General features: G+C 43.0%; 2 long non-coding RNA genes across 7 annotated transcripts in view; one reads left to right on the forward strand and one right to left on the reverse strand.

Moving 5' to 3' along the window:
• Positions 1-18,934, reverse strand: part of LOC146399436 (uncharacterized) — a 244,054-nt gene that overhangs the window by 119,632 nt on the left and 105,488 nt on the right. For 3 of the 6 annotated variants that reach the window (XR_014817731.1, XR_014817721.1, XR_014817719.1), the window contains exon 7: positions 285-5,127. The exons of 2 other annotated variants lie outside the window; for them this stretch is intronic. This is a non-coding gene — a long non-coding RNA (uncharacterized LOC146399436). Of the gene's footprint in view, positions 1-284; positions 5,128-14,821; positions 18,432-18,934 lie in introns of those variants that run through there. One more of the 6 variants, XR_014817725.1, reaches the window with a different exon arrangement.
• Positions 10,513-14,663, forward strand: LOC146399437 (uncharacterized). Its single transcript, XR_014817736.1, has 2 exons — positions 10,513-10,647; positions 12,564-14,663. It is a non-coding gene; the product is annotated as an uncharacterized LOC146399437 (long non-coding RNA).

The raw sequence follows: 18,934 nt of genomic DNA on the forward strand, positions 1-18,934 counted from the left end.
TGTGGGATCGAGCCACCTCTGCGACCCACACCGTAGTTCACGGCAATGCCAGATCCTTAACCCACTGAGTGAGGCTAGGGATTGAACCTGCGTCCTCATGGATACTAGTCGGGCTCTTAACCTGCTGAGCCACAATGGGAACTCCATCGTTTTAAATTTCTAGTAGCCACATCTGAAAAGAGATAATAAACAGGTGACACTAATTTTAATATATATTTTAGTTAACTTAATATATCCAAAACTACTCTCCTATCCCCATGTAATAAGTACAAAAACTCTTGAGGTTTATTTTACGTTTTTATTTCCTCTTCGAAGCCTGCTGCATGTTTTACATTTACAGAATATCTCAGTTTGGACCAGTCAGATTTCAAGTGCTCAGCGGCTACCAGAGGTTGATGGTGACCGTGCTGAATGGCACAGCTCTGCCCTTTCCTCAGGCCAGCAAGTTAACAGGTGTCCACAGCTGGGCAAGGCACAGATCAGCCTCTCTGCAGGCACAGAGGAGAGCTCGGTACTCCCAGGGGTGGGGGATCAGAATATGAAGTCTTCGTGGAGAAAGTGACATTTGAGCCAGATCAGGAAGACGAGGAGAAAGTGGGGGAGTGCAGGGGAGAGGGCACCCGAGCTGGGGCAGCAGCCCATGGGGAGAAACACAGGGAAGGGCAACCCCAGTTCACGTTGCCAGCACATAGGATCCCAGGAGCAGCATTTTTACACCTTCTCACCATGTTCCCTGGAGGGACATATGTTTACACATATTTATCCACACATTGATACATACATGCGTATACAGTTACACACACGTGTCTATATCCACAGATATACCCCTATATAACTGAATCATATACCTCTGTTCTATTTAATTCTCTTACTATAATTTTCTGATGCTGGCATGAGCCACCAAGTTGATTTCACAGCCACTCGGGACTGGGACGCACAGGGACTGAAGAGGAGGACGTGCCCGTCCACATCTCAAGATCTGCGTCTGGCTCTTCGACCCTCTGCCTTTCCCCACTGCAGGTGAACCAATGGAACTGACTCACCTCTGGCTCCAGGAGAAAGCGTATGACTCCAGTATGGTCCACCAGAGGGTTGCCTCTGGTGGCCACCATGATTGACCTCAACATGAGTGTGTGGCCAATCAGAGCCAATTAGAGCTAATCCCACAGTTTTTGCTGAGTGATCAGAACCTGCTGTATGACACTTGGGAGATGACAAGAACAGAGAGCCTGCTGAAAGGGAATCCAAAAGTGAAGAAAGCAGGTCCAAGAGCACAGAAGACCAAGTTTTCAAAGGATTGTTTCAACCCCTGGATCAAGCCATGCCTGAAACCTCACCCTAAATCTACCATGAGACTTTTAAATTATATGAGCCATTGGAGCTCCCTTTTTTTCCATAAACCCAATTGGTTTTGGTTTTCTGTCACCTGAAACCAAAAGAATTTGATTGATAAAATCTCCATACCTGTCACTGCAGCAGACACTCAGTGCCTTTTCTTTGCCTGCTTTTTCTTATGAGCAAATTCCCCGTCCTTTACAATGTCCCTTCCCTATTCTCTCCAAATCAGAATCCCTTTCTCCAGTGCATTCTTTTCACCATAGCACTAATGTCTCATAACCCTCTTAACCTGGTTGCGTCTCCTAGGGATATTTACACATCTAAACTCACTAGCCAAAGGAATAATATAAGATTTGGAATTTCAGCATTGTGATGGATAGGTGGAGGAGATACCTGGGAGTTACCTGGTATCTACTCTGAAAGATTGTAAAGTTCCCTGGTGGCCTAGCGGTGAAGGACCTGGCATTGTCACTGCTGTGGCAAAGTTCCAATCCCTAGCCCAAGCACTTCCTCAAGCCATAAGCATGCCCCCCCCCCAAAAAAAAGAAAGAAAGAAAAAGAAAAAGAAAAAAAAGATTATAAGCCCCCATTCTATACATAGGGACAAGCTTTGAAAAATCACTTAAAAGGCACACTTTTGTTGTAGTGGTGGTGGTTGCTAAGTGATGGGTACTTTCCTGAAACTTCAAGCGTCCCTCTGGATTTGTGGCTTTCCAAAACTCTCGACCCTAATTTGAAACAAGGCACCCAAAGAAGTATCTTGTGAATACTTGGTTACTTATAGGAAAATATGAACCCTTCAAAAATAAAGGCACTGCCAACATTTCAGAGCTGCAAAAGGTTGCGCCTAGAACTGTCAAATGTCAAAAATAATTACCAGGCAGAATGTTACTCATGCATCCAGCTGGCATGATCAGAACTAATCCTTCCTGCCTTCATCTGTCTGAACAAAGTTAGGTAGGAAAGCTGCCCAGCCTGATGCTTGGAGGCATCAAGGATTTGAAAAGGGAGAGTCCTCAACCTAATTCTGGAACATTCTCTTTAGCTGCCAGGGTAATTTTCTATACCCATACAGGTAATTTTGCATAAATGCACAGATTGTTTATATCATAGTTACCAGGGTTTTTTATCTTTCTTTTGCAAAGTAAAATAGAATACAAATGCAGAAAAACTATTCAAAATAAATGTACTCTTCAATGAATTATTATAACTACCACCCAGATCAAAAAAATAGAACTTTGCAGCTTAGAAATTTCCATCAAATGTCCCATGATAGCCACTACCTGTCTCCCTTTAAAAAAAGTAATCACTATTGTGACTTCAGTGATACTCCCTTCTTTGTGTTTCTTTATGGTCTTATCACTCAACTATGAAATCCTAAACACTATAGCTTGGTCTGGTCCATTTAAAAAAAATTTTGAGAGTTCCCTGGTGGCCTAGCAGTTAAGAATCTGATGTTGTCACTGCTGTGGTGCAAGGTTCAATCCCTGGCCCAGGACCTTCCACGTGCCTCAGGCATGGCCAAAAATAAATAAATCAATAATTTTTTTAATTAAAAAGTTTTTTGAGAAGTCTTCATTTCTTCTCGGCATAGGTTTCCTCTCTACCTTTCTCTTTTCCTTACAGATTGTCTATCAAAGAACCCAGCATGTGGGAGTTCCCGTCGAGGTCCAGCAGAAATGAATTCAACTAGTATCCATGGGGATGCAGGTTCGATCCCTGGCTTCGCTCACTGGATTGGAGATCCAGCATTGCCATGAGCTGTGGTGTGGGTCACAGACTCAGCTCGGATCTGGCATTGCTGTGGCTGCAGCGTAGGCCAACAGCTACAGCTCTGGTTCAACTCCTAGTCTGGGAACATCCATATTCTCCAAGTGCAGCCCTAAAAGGCAAAAAGAAAAAGGCAAAAACAAAAACAAACAAACAAAAAACTCAGCATGCTGTGTCTAATGGGTAGTTTTGTTTGGTTTGAGTATATTTTATGCCCATTCCCTCTCCTGCTTACCTTCCCTACGCTGCACCAAGCAATCATCCCAACAACCGCGTACCCTTCAGTAGTTTCCTCCATGCTCATAAATCACATGCAGGTGACTTCTTTGCAAGATGAGCCCAGGCAAGTGTGAGGGTATCGAAAGGGTTAAACAGCGTTATCGCACTGGTTACCACTGTGGGCACCGGGCTCACCCCTCAAAGGACGTGTGTAGACCACATGTCATGGTGTGGTCCACCAACCCTCCTCCCCTGGGCTGGGGGCTGCCTGCGGGCTGAGATGCTCCTGCAAGCAGGCTGAGTGCTCTCCTGCACCCAGGAGAGAGCCCTGAGACAGAGCAAGAGGGACAAGATGCTGGTGCTGCCTGCATACAGGTGGCCATGCACCACAGAGGCCCCCAAATCACAGGAAGGACATAGGGAAGTGACACGAGGCAGGGAGAGAGCCTGCTGCTGTCCCTCCCAAACAAACCCCAAGCTGGTTCCTACAATATCGCCATCTCCTTCCCAAAGAGGGCTCTAACTTTCCTGCCTTCACCATCTGGCTCACACTTTTTCCTCCCTGTGCAATGATGCTTACCCACCTGACTTTAATCTGAGCCTAGAATAATCCTACTATCTTCCAAAACCCCACTTTGGGGGCTTCCCATTGTGGCTCAGTGATTATGAACCCAACTAGTATCCATGAGGATAAGGGTTCGATCCCTGCACTTATTTAGTGCGTTAAGGATCTGGGTGTTGTTGTGAGTCATGGTGCAGGTTGCAGACACAGCTTGGATCCCACATTGCCGTGGCTGTGGTGTAACCCAGCAGCTGCAGCTCCAATTTGACCCCTAGCCCAGGAACTTCCATATGCTGTGGGTGTGGCCCTAAAAAGAAAGGAAAAAAAAAAAAAAACACTTTGAGGAGAGTCCTGCTGGCTCAGAGAGTTGAGGGTACAGCATTGTCACTGCTGTGGCTTTGGTTACTGCTATGGCTTGGGTTCGATCCCTGGTCCCAGAACTTCTGCCTGCCACTACTGGTTCAGCCAAAAAAAAAAAGAAAGGAAGGAAGGAAGGAAGCAAGCAAGAAAGAAAGAAAGAAAGAAAACTACTGATACATGCAACAGCTTGTAGTAATTGTAAAGAAATATGTTTTGAGGGGGAAAATGAAAAGCCATTCCGCCAAAGCTATGCAATAGGCAATTCCATCTATGTAACAAATGATATCACAAAATTTGCAGTATGGAGACTAGCTCAGTGGTTGCCAGGTGTTGGGGTGGAGGGATGGGGAGGAGGTGGGTACCAAAGAGCAACACAAAGGATTCAGGTGTTCTATATCTTGACTGTAGCAGATACATTAATCTGCACATGTGATAAAACATCAAAGAACTAAATACAAACACACACACACACACACACATTACAAGTAAAACGGGGAAATGTGAATGAGATAGGAGGATTATCAATGTCAGCATCCTGGCTGTGATGTTGTACTGCAGTTACGCCTGGGATGTGACCAAAACAACAACAAGAACAACAACCCACTTTGAATACCACCCTTGAGAGGCAGCATATGGGGACTCTGGGGCCCAACACTGGTATCAAGCTGTGGCTCAGCTCTTCCCACTGCATCAGACACTTAAAGAGCTTCTCCAGAGTCATGGCGAGGCATTCGGCTTCACCAAGCAGAGACACGTGGGCATCTGACTTGGCCAGAGCCTCTGCTGAAGACAACATGCCCCGGCATCAAAGGTCTGGAAGCAAAAGCTCAGAACATCCCAGCCAAATGAACTCTGCTTCCATGGAAACAGGAAAACATCTGCAATAAAAGAAACCGGTTAAAGATCCCGCGTTGCCGTGAGCTGTGGTGTAGGTCGTAGATGCAGCTCGGATCTGGCGTTGCTGTGGCTCTGGTGTAGGCCGGCAGCTGTAGCTCTGATTCGATCCCTAGCCTGGAAACCACCATATGCGGCAGGTGCGGCCCCAAAAAGACAAAAGAAAGAGAAACAAAAAAAAAAGAAAGGGAGAAACCATCAGAGGGTTGGAGGGAACAAGCTTTGATAACTAGATAAAACTAGTCATCTCTAACTAATACCTTCCCCTCTCCCTATTAAGCTTCTAAAACTTCATGAAAATGATGAGGCCAAGGCTAGGGAGAGTTCACTTTCTCTAGATATATCAAAGAAGAACTATCTTTTCCTGTTTAGAACATGTTTTTAATGTAGGAGCAGAATTGAAAGAGAATGGATATGTGTATTTGTATGACCGAATCGCTTGGTGGTGCAGCAGAAATGATCTCAACCTTGCAAATCAACTCTTCTTCAATAAAACTTTAAAAAATGAAAAAAATGTTTTTTAATTTCTAAACATGTTTTTTTTTTCCTTCCCTCCTCTTCCCCCTGCCCCTGGCCTCTGGCCTTGAGTACTTTTACAAAACTGACGGATAAGCAAACCCATGAAAATAAAATTAGAGTCGTGGGTGTTTGTTCAGACCTGGATTAAAGAAATAAAACTTTGATTCAGGAGGAAAAAACTGTTTTCTGCACAACCTTTTATCTAGATCCTGCGCCCCCAGGCTCCTCCAGGCTCCTCTACCCTCTTTTTCAGTCGCTGTGGTTAGAGACTTATCACCCAAAAAGAGCAATCACCCAATCCGCCCAAAACTCAGGTTGCTTCCAGAATACAGTGAAAGATGGGGTTCCATCGTGGCTCAGCAGTTAGCGCACCCAACAAACATCCATGAGGACGTGGGTTTGACCCCTGGCCTCCCTCAGCTGCAGTTCCAATTGAATTCCTAGCCTGGGAACTTCCGTATGCCTCGGGTGCAGCCCTAAACAAGTTTTTAAAATAAAAAAATTTTAAAAAGACAATACAGTGTAAGATAAAAGTTTCCCTCCACAGAAAAGCAAATGAGAGTGGGGGAGGGAAGTATTCACCTTTGCTCAAGAAAGGGGAAATGTGTGGATTTGACAAGCTGGAGACAATTCAGGTATGTGCCACTGGTCACATTGTGTAAATGTCACTTCCCACTGGCCTCTGAGGCTAAAATATCAAAACTGACACTATCTCACAGCTTGAGAGTTATTTCCCTGCAAAATGACAACACATAATTTTACCATAAACAAGTTAGCACAAAAGTCCACTCCTAATTTAACTTCAGGAGAAACGATGCTAATCCTTTAATTACGCAGGGTGTGTATCTGCCAAACCAACGTTCTCTCGGCTGAACAGCACTTTTGCCACCACAGAGGCTGCTGATAACTATCTGCCCAAAGAATTTAGAGGTTATAGAAAATTTTTCTTCCTGGAAAAAAAAAAATAAGAGTGGAAAACAATCATCAATGGCCTTTCAACCTCGTGTCAGCCTCTTGCTGGAGGAGCTGCAGACACAGACCACGGCAGCAGGCTCTCTGTGCTAGCTACTCGGAGTGGGTTTCCAAAGGATGTTTGAGAATTTTTTTTTTCCTTTTAGGGCTGCATCCGCAGTGTATGGAAGTTCCTTGGTTAGGGATCGAATCAGTGCTGCAGCTGCCAGCCTACGCCACAGCCACAGCAATGCAGGATCCGAGCTATATCTGGGACCTACACCACAGCTCACAGCAATGCCAGATCCTTAATCCACTGAGTGAGGCCAGGGATGGAACCTGCATCCTCATGGATACTCATCACATTCGTAACCCTCTGAGCCACAGTGGGAACTCCTAGTTTGAGGATTTCACTGAAAGGAGCCACAGATAAAGTCTCAGATCCCATTGAGCCATCACCTGCTCAAAGGCCAGCAGAAGGAACGCCTTCATGGCAGGGCTCACCTAGAGCAGAAGATACAGAATCAGTGCTGGAAACAGGGCAGCTGTGGTTTGGGCGAAGCACCCTGAGAAGCTGGGGCAGGAGTCCCGGCTGTGCCATATGGGGGCTGCAGGGTGCTGGCTGAATCCCAGCACCTCCAGGAAAGTCAACATCCAAAATAGGAGTCGTAAAGCAGTTCCCATCATGGCTCAGTGAGTTAATGAACCCAACTAGTATCCATGAGGATGCAGGCTTGATCCCTGGCCTTGCTCAGTGGGGTAAGGATCCGGCGTTGCCACAAGCTGCTGCACAGGTCTCAGATGAGGCTCAGATCTGACACTGCCGTGGCAGCAGCCGCTCTGATTCGACCCCTAGCCTGGGAATTTCCACACGCCACAGGTGCAGCCCTAAAAAGAAAAATCAAAACAAACAAACAAAATAGGAGTAGCAACCTCTGCCTTACAAGGTCATTGTTAGGATTAATGCGAAAGCTCTTTGCCAAGTGTAAAATAAATACATGACTGCTGTGGAATATTAACTGGTTGCCCCAGTGGTTGTGTTGAGAGGTACACTGAGCCCAAGTGAGTCATTTCAGCCCACTCCCCACACTATCAGGTTCCCCTAAGTCCCATGAGAACAGGCAAAGAACTGGACTCAAACAACCCACACGTCGTCAAATATATTCTAAAACTTAAAGAAAAAAAAAAAAGTAACCTTTCTAGTACTAGAGCCAATGATACAGAAGCAGACTGATGGAGTAAACTAAAGAGCCCAGAAAAAAAAGATGAAGGTGTCTTTTCAAATCAGTGAGTAAAATTTAATATTGGTTAGGCAGAAAAAATAAACAACATTCAATTCATACATCACTTCTTGAATCAAGTAATTCTAAATGGGTCAAAGACAAGCTTAAAAAAATTAAACCATAAAACATAATAGAAAAGCATAACTAAATATGCTGACAATTGTGTTGAGGGTACCAAAGCCTGATGAAAAAACTATGAAAGAAATATTGATAAATTCAATTACAAAAAAGGAAATCAGTACAGAAGGATATATATGTATATCTATATACAGCAATAGAAAAACAGTAGATGATCAACAATGATTTTTTTTTTTTTTTGCCATTTTTTAGGGCTGCACCCAAGGCATGTGGACATTCCCAGGCTAGGGGTTGAATCAGAGCAGCAGCTGCTGGCCTACACCCCAGCCACAGCAACACTGGATCCTTAACCCACTGAGTGAGGCCAGGGATTGAACCTGCCTCCTCATGGTTACTAGTTGGATTCATTTCCCCTGAGCCAGGATGGGAGCTCCCTGTATGCTGCTTCTTGATTTAGGCAAGCCTTCATAATTTTCAGTACCTAATCTGTTATTCACACTTCTTCATTATTTTTGTGTATATACATATAATACATGCAAAGATTTTCAAATTATCATTTAGAAGCAGATTTCCCTTGTAGAAAAATCAGCTTTTCCGATTTTTTTTTTTTTTTTACCAAAAATAAACTCTTGGGGGAAGAAAAGTAAGGAAAAAAGACAGACCAAAAAAATGTCATTTTTCACATACAAGGGAAAAAATTTTGATGATATTGAGTCTTGTCTGGGAGGAGGGAATAAGAGTAACATTTTTTGGAGAATACCATTTCAAAGCACCATTTGACAATCGCTACAAATATTTTAATGCACGTAAGAGAAATTATGTCTCCAGAAATGTACTTTTCCTGGAGGTATGTAACAATTACATGCACAAGGACATTTTTTGGCAACAGCATTTGCTTGTGTAAAAGAGGAGCAAGTGCTAAGCGCCCAGTATTAGAAGAACAGTCAAATAATGTGTGAAGTATTCATACAATGGAAAAATAAAACACTATAATAGGAATAAAAGAGAGTTATTTATACTGCCATGTTTTGTCAATAAACAAAAGCCTACTTTTGAAATAATTTATTCAGGTAACATCAGCGTATACATACATACATAGAAATACACAACATATATAGAAAAGTATACATACATAGAAAAGTCTATAATGCTACACAAAGGGGAGTGAAATTTAGAGAAGTAGGGAGGAAAAAAAGACTTTTAACTTAGTACTTGATTCCAACTTACATGCCACGCGAAAAAAAAAATTTTTTTTTTTTTCCTTTTTTTTTTAGGGCCGCACCCACTGTGTATGGAGGTTCCCAGGCTAGGGGTCGAATCGGAGCTGTTGCTGCTGGCCTACGCCAGAGCCACCACAACGCCAGATCCAAGCCACATCTGCGAACTACACCACATCTCATGGCAACGCTGGATCCTTAACCCACTGAGCAAGGCCACGGATCGAACCTGCAACCTCATGATTCCTAGTGAGATTCATTTCCGATGTGCCACAATGGGAACCCCCTGTGTGAAATCTTTTAACATGAGCTTCTATTACTTTCACAGTATAAGATGGGAGGGGAATTACTCTTATTCTATATACACAACCCCCTCCAAGAGTAAATGAAGAGCATTCTAAAAAATAAACTAGATATATCTATGGTCCATCTTGACTTTCTGAATCTTCACTTGGGGACTTGAAGAACATGAAAACTGTCTAGATAAGCTCTTACAATCTCCAGAAAACTTTGAACAAAAATATACCTGGCCTGCAATTTGTCTTAGGTAGAATTATTTCCGATTTTATTTATTTATGAATCCACTATCTCATTCCGAAAAGAATTTGAGATTATTAGAATGTATGCAGGAGTTTCCATTTTGGCTCAGTGGGTTAAGAACCTGACAGTGTCCACTAGATGTGGTTCGATCCCTGGCCTCTCTCAGTAGGTTAAGGATCCAGCATTCCCACAAGCTGTGGCTTAGGTCACAGATGTGGCTCAGATCTGGGTGTTGCTGTGGCTGTGGTGTAGGCTGACAGCTGCAGGTCCAGTAGGACCCCTAGCCTGGGAACTTCCATATGCCGTGGGAGCAGCCCTAGAAAAGGCAAAAAGACAAAAACCAAAAAAACAAACAAACAAAAAAAAAAACAAACACAGACATTAGCTCACCTACTGCATAATCATTTTATGCAATTTAGATCACTAAAATCACACACACACAAAAATGCTAGTGACAAAACAATGTTTGCCAACCTGCTATCTCCAGCCCCTAGAAGACTGCCTGGCCTATAGCAGATATTCAATGGAGATGTTAAAACAGGATGAACATGGGCTTTGAGTAAACATTCTAAAACAATTTGCTCTTCTGCGCTTTTCCACAATGCTTTTTAGTCAATGACAAAACGAACTACAAAGTGGGAAAACACACAATAGACGCTTGGAATTTCTTTCAAAACATACTCCTTCCTTTCTCTACTTGCCCTAGGAGTAGGGAGGTGGATGCGAAACCGTGAAAAGATAAGTTTTCTGGCATGAAACCAGGAACAGTTCAAAAGGTGCTATTGTACTGCTGTCAGCTCAAGGAACTGTGCCACAGAACTCCTGAGAATGATATGGGAAACCTGTGATTTAATCAGCTGCAGACTCATTATCCACAGGACCTACACAGAGATGCATCCGTCCATCATCGTGTCAGGTACATATTTCATAAAGGGTGGGGGGCAGGGTGATTTGGGGGTTAGGGAAGGCGTTGAAGGCAGGAGTGGAGTTTACCCAGTACTTCTCCCTGGGAGGGAACTTGCTGCTGATGGCAGCTACACAGCCACCACTTTTTTTTTTTTTTTTTTTTTTTGGTCTTTTTAAGGCCGCACCTGCAGCATGTGGAGGTTCCCAGGCTAGGGGTCAAATCGGAGCTGTAGCTGCCAGCCTACACCACAGCCACAGCTACGCCAGATCCAAGCCGCTTCTGAGAACTACACCACAGCTCACAGCAATACCAGATCTTTAACCCACTGAGTGAGGCCAGGGATTGAAACTGCATCCTCATGGATACTAGTCAGATTCATTTCTGCTGGGCCACAATGGGAACTCCCAGCCAACTTACCTTTAAAAATGAAGACACTGGAGTTCCTATTGTGGCTCAGTGGTTAAAGAACCTGACTAGCATCCATGAGGACATGGGTTCAATCCCTGGCTAGCTCAGTGGGTTAAGCGTCTGGTGTTGCCATGAGCTGTGGTGTAGGTCACAGACGCGGCTTGGATCCTTTGTTGCTGTGGTGTAGGCCGGCGGCTATAGCTCTGATTGGACCCCTAGCCTGGGAACCTCCATATGCCATGGGTGTGGCTCTAGAAAGACCAAAAGACAAAAAGACAAATACAATACAATACAATAAAAATTAAGACTGAAAAAGAATGGATGTGTGTGTGTGTGTGTGTGTGTGTGTGTGTGTGTGTGGTGGAATCACTTTGTTGTACAGCAGAAATTATCACAAACTTGTAAATAAACTATACTTCAATAAGACTTAAAAAATAAATAAAAATAGGAGTTCCTGTCGTGGCACAGCAGAAACAAATCTGACTAGGAACCATGAGGTTGCGGGTTTGATCCCTGGCCTTGCTTAGTGGGTTAAGGATCTGGCGTTGCCATGAGCTGAGCTGTAGGTCGCAGATGCAGCTCAGATCTAGCATTGCTGTGGCTGTGGTGTAGGCTGGCAGCTGTAGCTCCGATTCGACCCCTAGCCTGGGAATCTCCATATGCCACGGGTGCAGCCCTAAAAAGGAAAAAAAAAATTTTTTTTTAATTTAAAAAATAAAAATAAAGAACTAAATCCACCACACCCTTTGGTGAAATCCCCACTGAGGATTGACACAGACTTGCTTTCCATTTTCTGGCCAGACATGACAGCCATGACCCTCTAAAGAGCTAATTTTGCATTCACGGATTAACCTAGCAGCCCTTCCAAAATGGAAGACTTCCCTAACAGAGGCCTCTGGAGGAAGGGCAGTTCCACCAGAGGGAAAAGGTCAGCAGAGGAGACGATCCAGGAAAGCACCCGCTAACTCCCCCTACTAACCAAATCATACCACCATCTCCAGGAGCCATGAAAGCACTACACTGCCTTTGGTTAGTATAGGCCCATCCTTGTGTTACTGAACTCAAGTTCATGTGCCCCACACACAGTGAGGCTGAACAAATCAAAACATTGGTTTGGTGCAGAGAAAGATTTATTGCAGGGCCATGCAAGGAGAAGAGGTTGTTCATGCCTCCTAAAGCCCCAACTCCCTGAAAGGTTTCAGCAAAACATTTTTATTTATTTATCTATTTATTTAGTTAGTTATTTTTTGTCTTTTTAGGGCTGCACCCCCAGCATATGGAGGTTCCGAGGCTAGCGGTCAAATCGGAGCGGTAGCTGCCAGCCTACACCATAGCCACAGCAACGCCAGATCCTTGACCCACTGAGCAAGTCCAGGGATCGAACCCACAACCTCGAGGTTCCTAGTCAGATTCATTAATCACTGCGCCACGACGGGAACTCCTTACTTCTTTTTTCATTTTCCTACTCTTTCCTTTCCAGCAAGATTGTAAATCCATGCCTTCTCTTTCCTTTACAGCGCCAGTGTAGCTGAAGACTCCTGAATGAGTTAAAGCTCATTCATCAATGCTGATCAGGATTGTATTATCCTGGGTGAACAACCAGTGGAAGATACAGGACCACACCATACAGACCCACTGAAATAGGAATGTGTCCTATGTTTAAAGACACCCAAAGAACAAAATTCTAAATATTTTATTCTGTAATCCAAGACCTCAAAAAGTAAGATCTAAGTTCCAAAATTCTATCACACAAGTCAGAAAGGATGCAAGTTGCAAGACCAAAGTGGAGAGGGGGGAAAGCGGGGACTGAAGAATGTAGTAAAAATGAATGCCCTTTTTTCCAGAAGATAAAAACCGGCACTGCTATTCCTTTACAGATGGAAAGAGGCAGCCACAAAAGATGCATAGTGAAAATAATTGCACCAAGAACGAGGAGTCAGGGGAGGAGCAGGCTGGGATGGGAGAGAGTCACAGATCTTGCTACTACGCGGCACTCACCTCCCTTTACCTGAGACCTGAAAGAAATTCTCCTGCCAGGCCTCTGAAGTGTCACAGCTACCAAACAAATTACAGACGCCCCAAGAAAGTTCCTTCTGCAAACAGTATCTCTTGCTAGACATAAACACCTCCTTTCAAAGCTTGAAATTTATTAGCACCCAAATGATGTTTATGACCCTGTGGCTTGTGATCCTGTCATGGATTCTATCAACCAAGGAGACTGGATTAGCTCATGGACCTAGGCATTTATGGCTCTGAAGTGAGCCACTGTTCAAAGAGGACGGAGGACAGATGGAACTGATCTACCCACAGGTGGATGAGCCCCACTGGAGCAGAACCGGCCTGGGCTGCCCGAAAGAACATGCAGGACCAAGGGTAGAAGGCAAAATAATCAATCAAGAACGGGCACTGCAGCCAGCAACCAACCAGGGGCCATAACCCAAAGAAGCTCTAGCTGCCAGAGAGGAAAGGCAACCAAATGCTGGGGGCAGTGCAACCAGAGAGAAAAAGCAGCAAGATTTTTTTCACTGAAATCAGAATGCAAAAGATGAATAAATGTCCATGGAATTTATTCTTAGAGGAACTTTCCGAGGTATCTATATAAACAAATACAAGAGGAATGAATTTTTTGACATTGTGGTTTGGTTTGCATTTTTTAATTTTTAAAAAGCTGGGGTTGTGTGCCTTTTGGAAATGCAGTTTCAACATCTGCAGGCTTAAGCAGAATGCTTTAAGAGAAAATGAAAATTTGGATAAACACCGAAGGTTACTCACTGGGTTAGGAGTTCAGGGAAAGAGAGAAAAAGCAGAGTCCGTTGAAATGTACTGAAATTCTAAACTCCCTCACAACACAGATGAGATAAAGAAAGAATCACTTTAGTATTTTATCCTCTTCTGCTCCTAATTTTTCTCAACAATAGTTAATTCATAGGTGATTATTGTAAGGCAAATACAATGTGACAGTGACGAAGACATTTAAGTTACAAACTTTGGCCTTTCTCTTGGGGCCCTATCTCCAAAACAGAAGTAATTCTATCAGGGTCTTTTAGATAGATAGCCCTTTCAAAGAGACACTGTTAGATGTATTTCCTGGATAGCAGGCTCTGAAAGATCAAGCCAACCCGGATGGTGTTTCAGAGCTTTAAGTTTCTTGAGAGCTGAGACTACATCTTTAATTCACACATATTTGGATATTATTTGACAAATGAAAAGCAAAAAACTGCTAAGTCTTGGGTAGGCTGAAAGAGATGAAAAGATCACGGTCCCACAGTTTCAAGGAGCTCACCCTCCCATTAGGAGGTAAGATAGTGGCACAAATAACTAAAATACAGACATATATAAAGCGCATAATGGCGTAAATGTATGCTTTATGTATTTATTTCTTACACATGCTTATAGATGAGAAATGTATACCTCAGGTATGTGTGTGTGTGCGTATGCCTATGTATATTTTCCAAGATATGTTTAGATTGTTTAAGAGCCCGTGCAGGCTTTCTCCATGAGTGGCATGTGTATTCTATTAGCTTGCCCACTTGTTCTCCTTCTGGATATAGATTACAGGAAAGTGGTTTGAGGTTGATCATCAATTCTTGAGTTATAATAAAGTGCTGTTCCCAAAAGTTTTACTGACTCTCTGATTGTCATCCTTCCCCAAACTTACTCTCTGCCTAACCAATAAGCAAATCAACGGACAAATGATATTTATTTCGAAGCTTCTCTTTACATCTTCCCTTACTTACATATTTTGTTCACCTTCAGCATTGCAGTAGTTTTTTGTTTTGTTTTGTTTTGTTTTGTTTTGTTTTGTTTTGTCTTTTTGCCATTTCTTGGGCCGCTTCCACGGCATATGGAGGTTCCCAGGCTATGGGTTGAATTGGAGCTGTAGCCACCGGCCTACACCAGAGCCACAGCAACGCAGGATCTGCAACCACGTCTGCAACCTACACCACAGCTCACGGCATTGCTGGATCCTTAACGCACTGAGCAAGGGCAGGGATCAAACCCGCAACCTCATGGTTCCTAGTTGGATTCGTTAACCACTGAGCCACGACAGGAACTCCTCCAGTAGTATTTTTAAAAAAGGGAAAGAAGGGGAGGGAGTGAGATGGATTGGGAATCTGGGGTTAATAGATGCAAACTATTGCCTTTAGAATGGATAAGCAATGAGATCCTGCTGTATAGCACTGGGAACTATATCTAGTCACTTGTGATAGAGCATGATGGAGGATAATGTGAGAAAAAGAATGTATACACGTATGTGTGACTGGGTCAATTTGCTGTAGAGTAGAAAGTTGACAGAACACTGTAAATCAACTATAATGGAAAAAATAAAAATCATTGAAATAAAAAAGAATTTTAAAAATTAAAAAAAAATAGTTCATCCGAATGTAGGATTAGGACAAGTAGCAAGATAGGCCTAATTACTCATTTCCAGGTTGCCAGTCTACACAGCATTTTATATCTGCCATGCGATTTTTCTCAACTCTCTGCCTTACACTTTAAAGCAGCATTGTGAGAAAGAGTTAACCACCTGTTGATGAGAGATAATCTTTGTTTTAACTTGAAATCTAGATTCTGCCAAGTCTTTGGAAGAGTCAAAGTGGACAATTATCTACACAGTTGAGGGGGAACACTGTTGCCTTTATGCCCTGGGTGATCCACCCCGATTACCATCAGGTTCCTGTTAAATGCCCACTGGGTACACAGCCATATGGAAAGGCATTCTCGGAGTTCCTGATGTGGCTCAGTGGTAACAAACCCAAGTAGTATGCATGAGGATGTGGGTTTATCCCTGGCCTCACTCAGTGGGTTAGGGATCCTGCATTGCTGTGGCTGTGTGTAGACCAGCAGCTGCGGTTCCTATTCTACCCCTAGCCTGGGAACTTCCATATGCTACAAGTGTGGCCCTAAAAAGACAAAAACAAGAAAAGTAATTAGACAAGTAATGAGAATAGTGACCCGGAGTCGTTGAATTACCTCACGTGGTCCTAATTCTCTACCTCTCAGTCCTAGTGGAGACCTGGCCATGGTTTCCTTAGGACAGTGGTGCTGTCTGCAGGGCCAGGGCCTTCCCCTGGAAGGAGAGGAAGGCCACGCCGGGCTGGGTGTGAAAGGAGCCAGTGAAACCAAGCTCTCCTGCGGTCTAATCAGAGGAATCCCAGTGTGCCTGCGGCAAAGCACCTAACCTATTTGTGTCTTTATCTCCCATTTGTAAAACTGGGTAATTATAATCTCTCTACCTTATACGGCTGTTGGGAAGCTTCATTAATGTTCATAAATCACTTTGAGGATGGGAGTGATTGCTTATGGCTGTGGCACATGGAAGATCTCTGGCCCTTCCTCCTTGTTTCCTGGCAGCTCTTTTAGATGAGGGAGAAAAAGTAAAAATTGCTCTTGCCAGCCCCTTTTCCTGTTTATATTGAATAACCAAAGGTAAACATATTAACCTTTTTTCCTAAATTTCTATATTCTCAGTTCTACATGTTTTCATCACAACCCAGAAAGCATTAATACTTTTAGATATGATAACTTAAAATTAGCATCTTTTTAAAATTCCACAAAAGCTACGGAATTATCATTAATAATGGTTTCTATGCAACAGTTTATACCCATGTTATGTCCAAGTGTATATTTCTATGAATTTAAAAACATAAATCTTGAATACTATCTCCTAATGATTCTAACACCTAAATGAGTTATTGTTCTTAAAACCCATTTTTAAGTTGCACATAAAACACATACATACACTTATACAGACATAAGAGTATGGAATGAACATAGATATATATTCTTATATGTTAAAAATGCCAAAACATGTACTTTTAAAAGACCCACTTGTGTATTAGAATATCTCGCAAGAACTGCAATTTAAGGATGCAATAGTTTACTTTGGTTTTTTAATTTCAAAAATATAACATTTTCTGGGCATTCCCATTGTGGTTCAGAGGGTTAAGAAGTCCACATGGTGTCTGTGAGAATGCAGGTTCAATCCCTGGCCTCACTCAGTGGGTTAAGGATTCGGTATTGCTACAAGCTGCAGTGTAGCTGCAGATGCAACGTGTATTTGGCTCAGATCCAGTGTTGCTGTGGCTGTGATGCAGGCCTGCAGCTGTAGATCCAATTTGACCCCTAGCCCAGGAACTTCCATATGCCACAGGAGTGGGCCTAAAAAATTTTTTTAATTAAAACAAAACAGGAGTTCCCGTCGTGGCGCAGTGGTTAATGAATCCGACTAGGCACCATGAGGTTGCGGGTTCGATCCCTGGCCTTGCTCAGTGGGTTAAGGATCCGGTGTTGCCGTGAGCTGTGGTGTAGGTCGAAGACGTGGCTCAGATCCCACATTGCTATGGCTCTGGCGTAGGCCAGTGGCTACACCTCCGATTAGACCCCTAGCCTGGGACCCTCCACATGCTGTGGGAAGTGGCCCTAGAAAAGGCAAAAAGACAAAAAGGAAAAAAAAAAAAAGCGTAACATTAAAAAAATATATATTTAAATCCATTTTGACTTCAGTGATCATCCGTAAGAGGCTAGCTACCTAAACCATGGTACATCCAAATAGTGTGTGTATGTGTTTGAATGAAATTCTAGATCTGTTTTTAATTTTTTTTTTTTTTTTGGTCTTTTTAGGGCTGCACCCACAGCATATGGAGGTTCCCAGGCTAGGGGTCGAATCAGAGCTGCAGCTGCCAGCCTACACCATAGCCACAGACACGCAGGATCTGAGCCATGCAGGATCTGGAGCCACGCAGGATCTGAGCCACACCTGCAACTTACACCACAGCTCACAGCAACGCCAGATCCTTAACCCACTGAGCGAGGTTGGGGATCGAACCCACATCCTCATGGATACTAGTCGGATTCTTTAACCACTGAGCCAGGATGGGAACTCCTTTTTTTAAATAGATACAAAACAGTGCTTATCCTAGGTTATCACTTATGTTTTAAAAAGAGATGCATACAGTCATCCATTGGTATCCAAGGGGGATTGGTTCCAGGGCCCCCTTATATATCAAAATCCACAAATGCTCAAGTCCCTTCTACATATACATATATGTACTTATATAGTATTTGAACATAACCTATACATCCTCCTGTACACTTTAAATCATCTCGAGATTACTCATAATACCTAATGCCATGTAAATACTATGTAAATAGTTGTAAATACATTGCAATTGCTATTTACATAGTTGTCAGTGTATGGCATGTTCGTGTTTTGTTTTTTGGAATCTTCTGGAATTTTTTTCTGAATACTTTCCATCCACAGTTGGTTGAACCCACAGATGCTGAACCTCAGATATGGAACCATCAGATACAGAAAGCTGGGCTTGTGTGTGTGGATATGTACATATATGAATACAGAAAAGGGAAGGCAACAGTGGTTACTTCTGGACAAGAGATTAGAAGATTTAGATTAAAGGCTAAAGGCAAAAGTCTTAACGTTTACATATATTCTGTTGGGCTTGTTTAATATTTTCACCGCGAGAACACTTTAATTTCTAATTAAAAATGTAATAATCATGTTAGTACATTTTGTTATTAATTTAGCTTTTATGATAATTTAACTTGATAACATAATTGTTTTACGGTGGATTAAGGAAAACTGTCAACCACACAGAAAATAAACTGGCATCATGATATTTCAAATTGTCTGACTTAGGGGTATAGGGGAAATCACTATACTTTCTCCTCAATTTTACTGTAGACATAAAGCTGCTCTAAAAAAGAACATATTTATTGGAGTTCTCATTGTGGTACAGTGGAAACAAATCCGACTAGCAACCATGAGGTTGTGGGTTCGATCCCTGGCCTCACTCAGTGGGTAAATGATCTGGCGTTGCCATGAGCTCTGGCAGAGGCCACAAATGCAGCTTGGATCCCGCATTGCTAT

The sequence above is a fragment of the Sus scrofa genome, chromosome 10 (assembly GCF_054392235.1).
Source record: "Sus scrofa isolate SSC_HxYL_T2T_F1_AM1 chromosome 10, Sscrofa_HxYL_maternal_Yorkshire_Landrace_v2.0, whole genome shotgun sequence".
NCBI classification, from domain to species: domain Eukaryota; kingdom Metazoa; phylum Chordata; class Mammalia; order Artiodactyla; family Suidae; genus Sus; species Sus scrofa.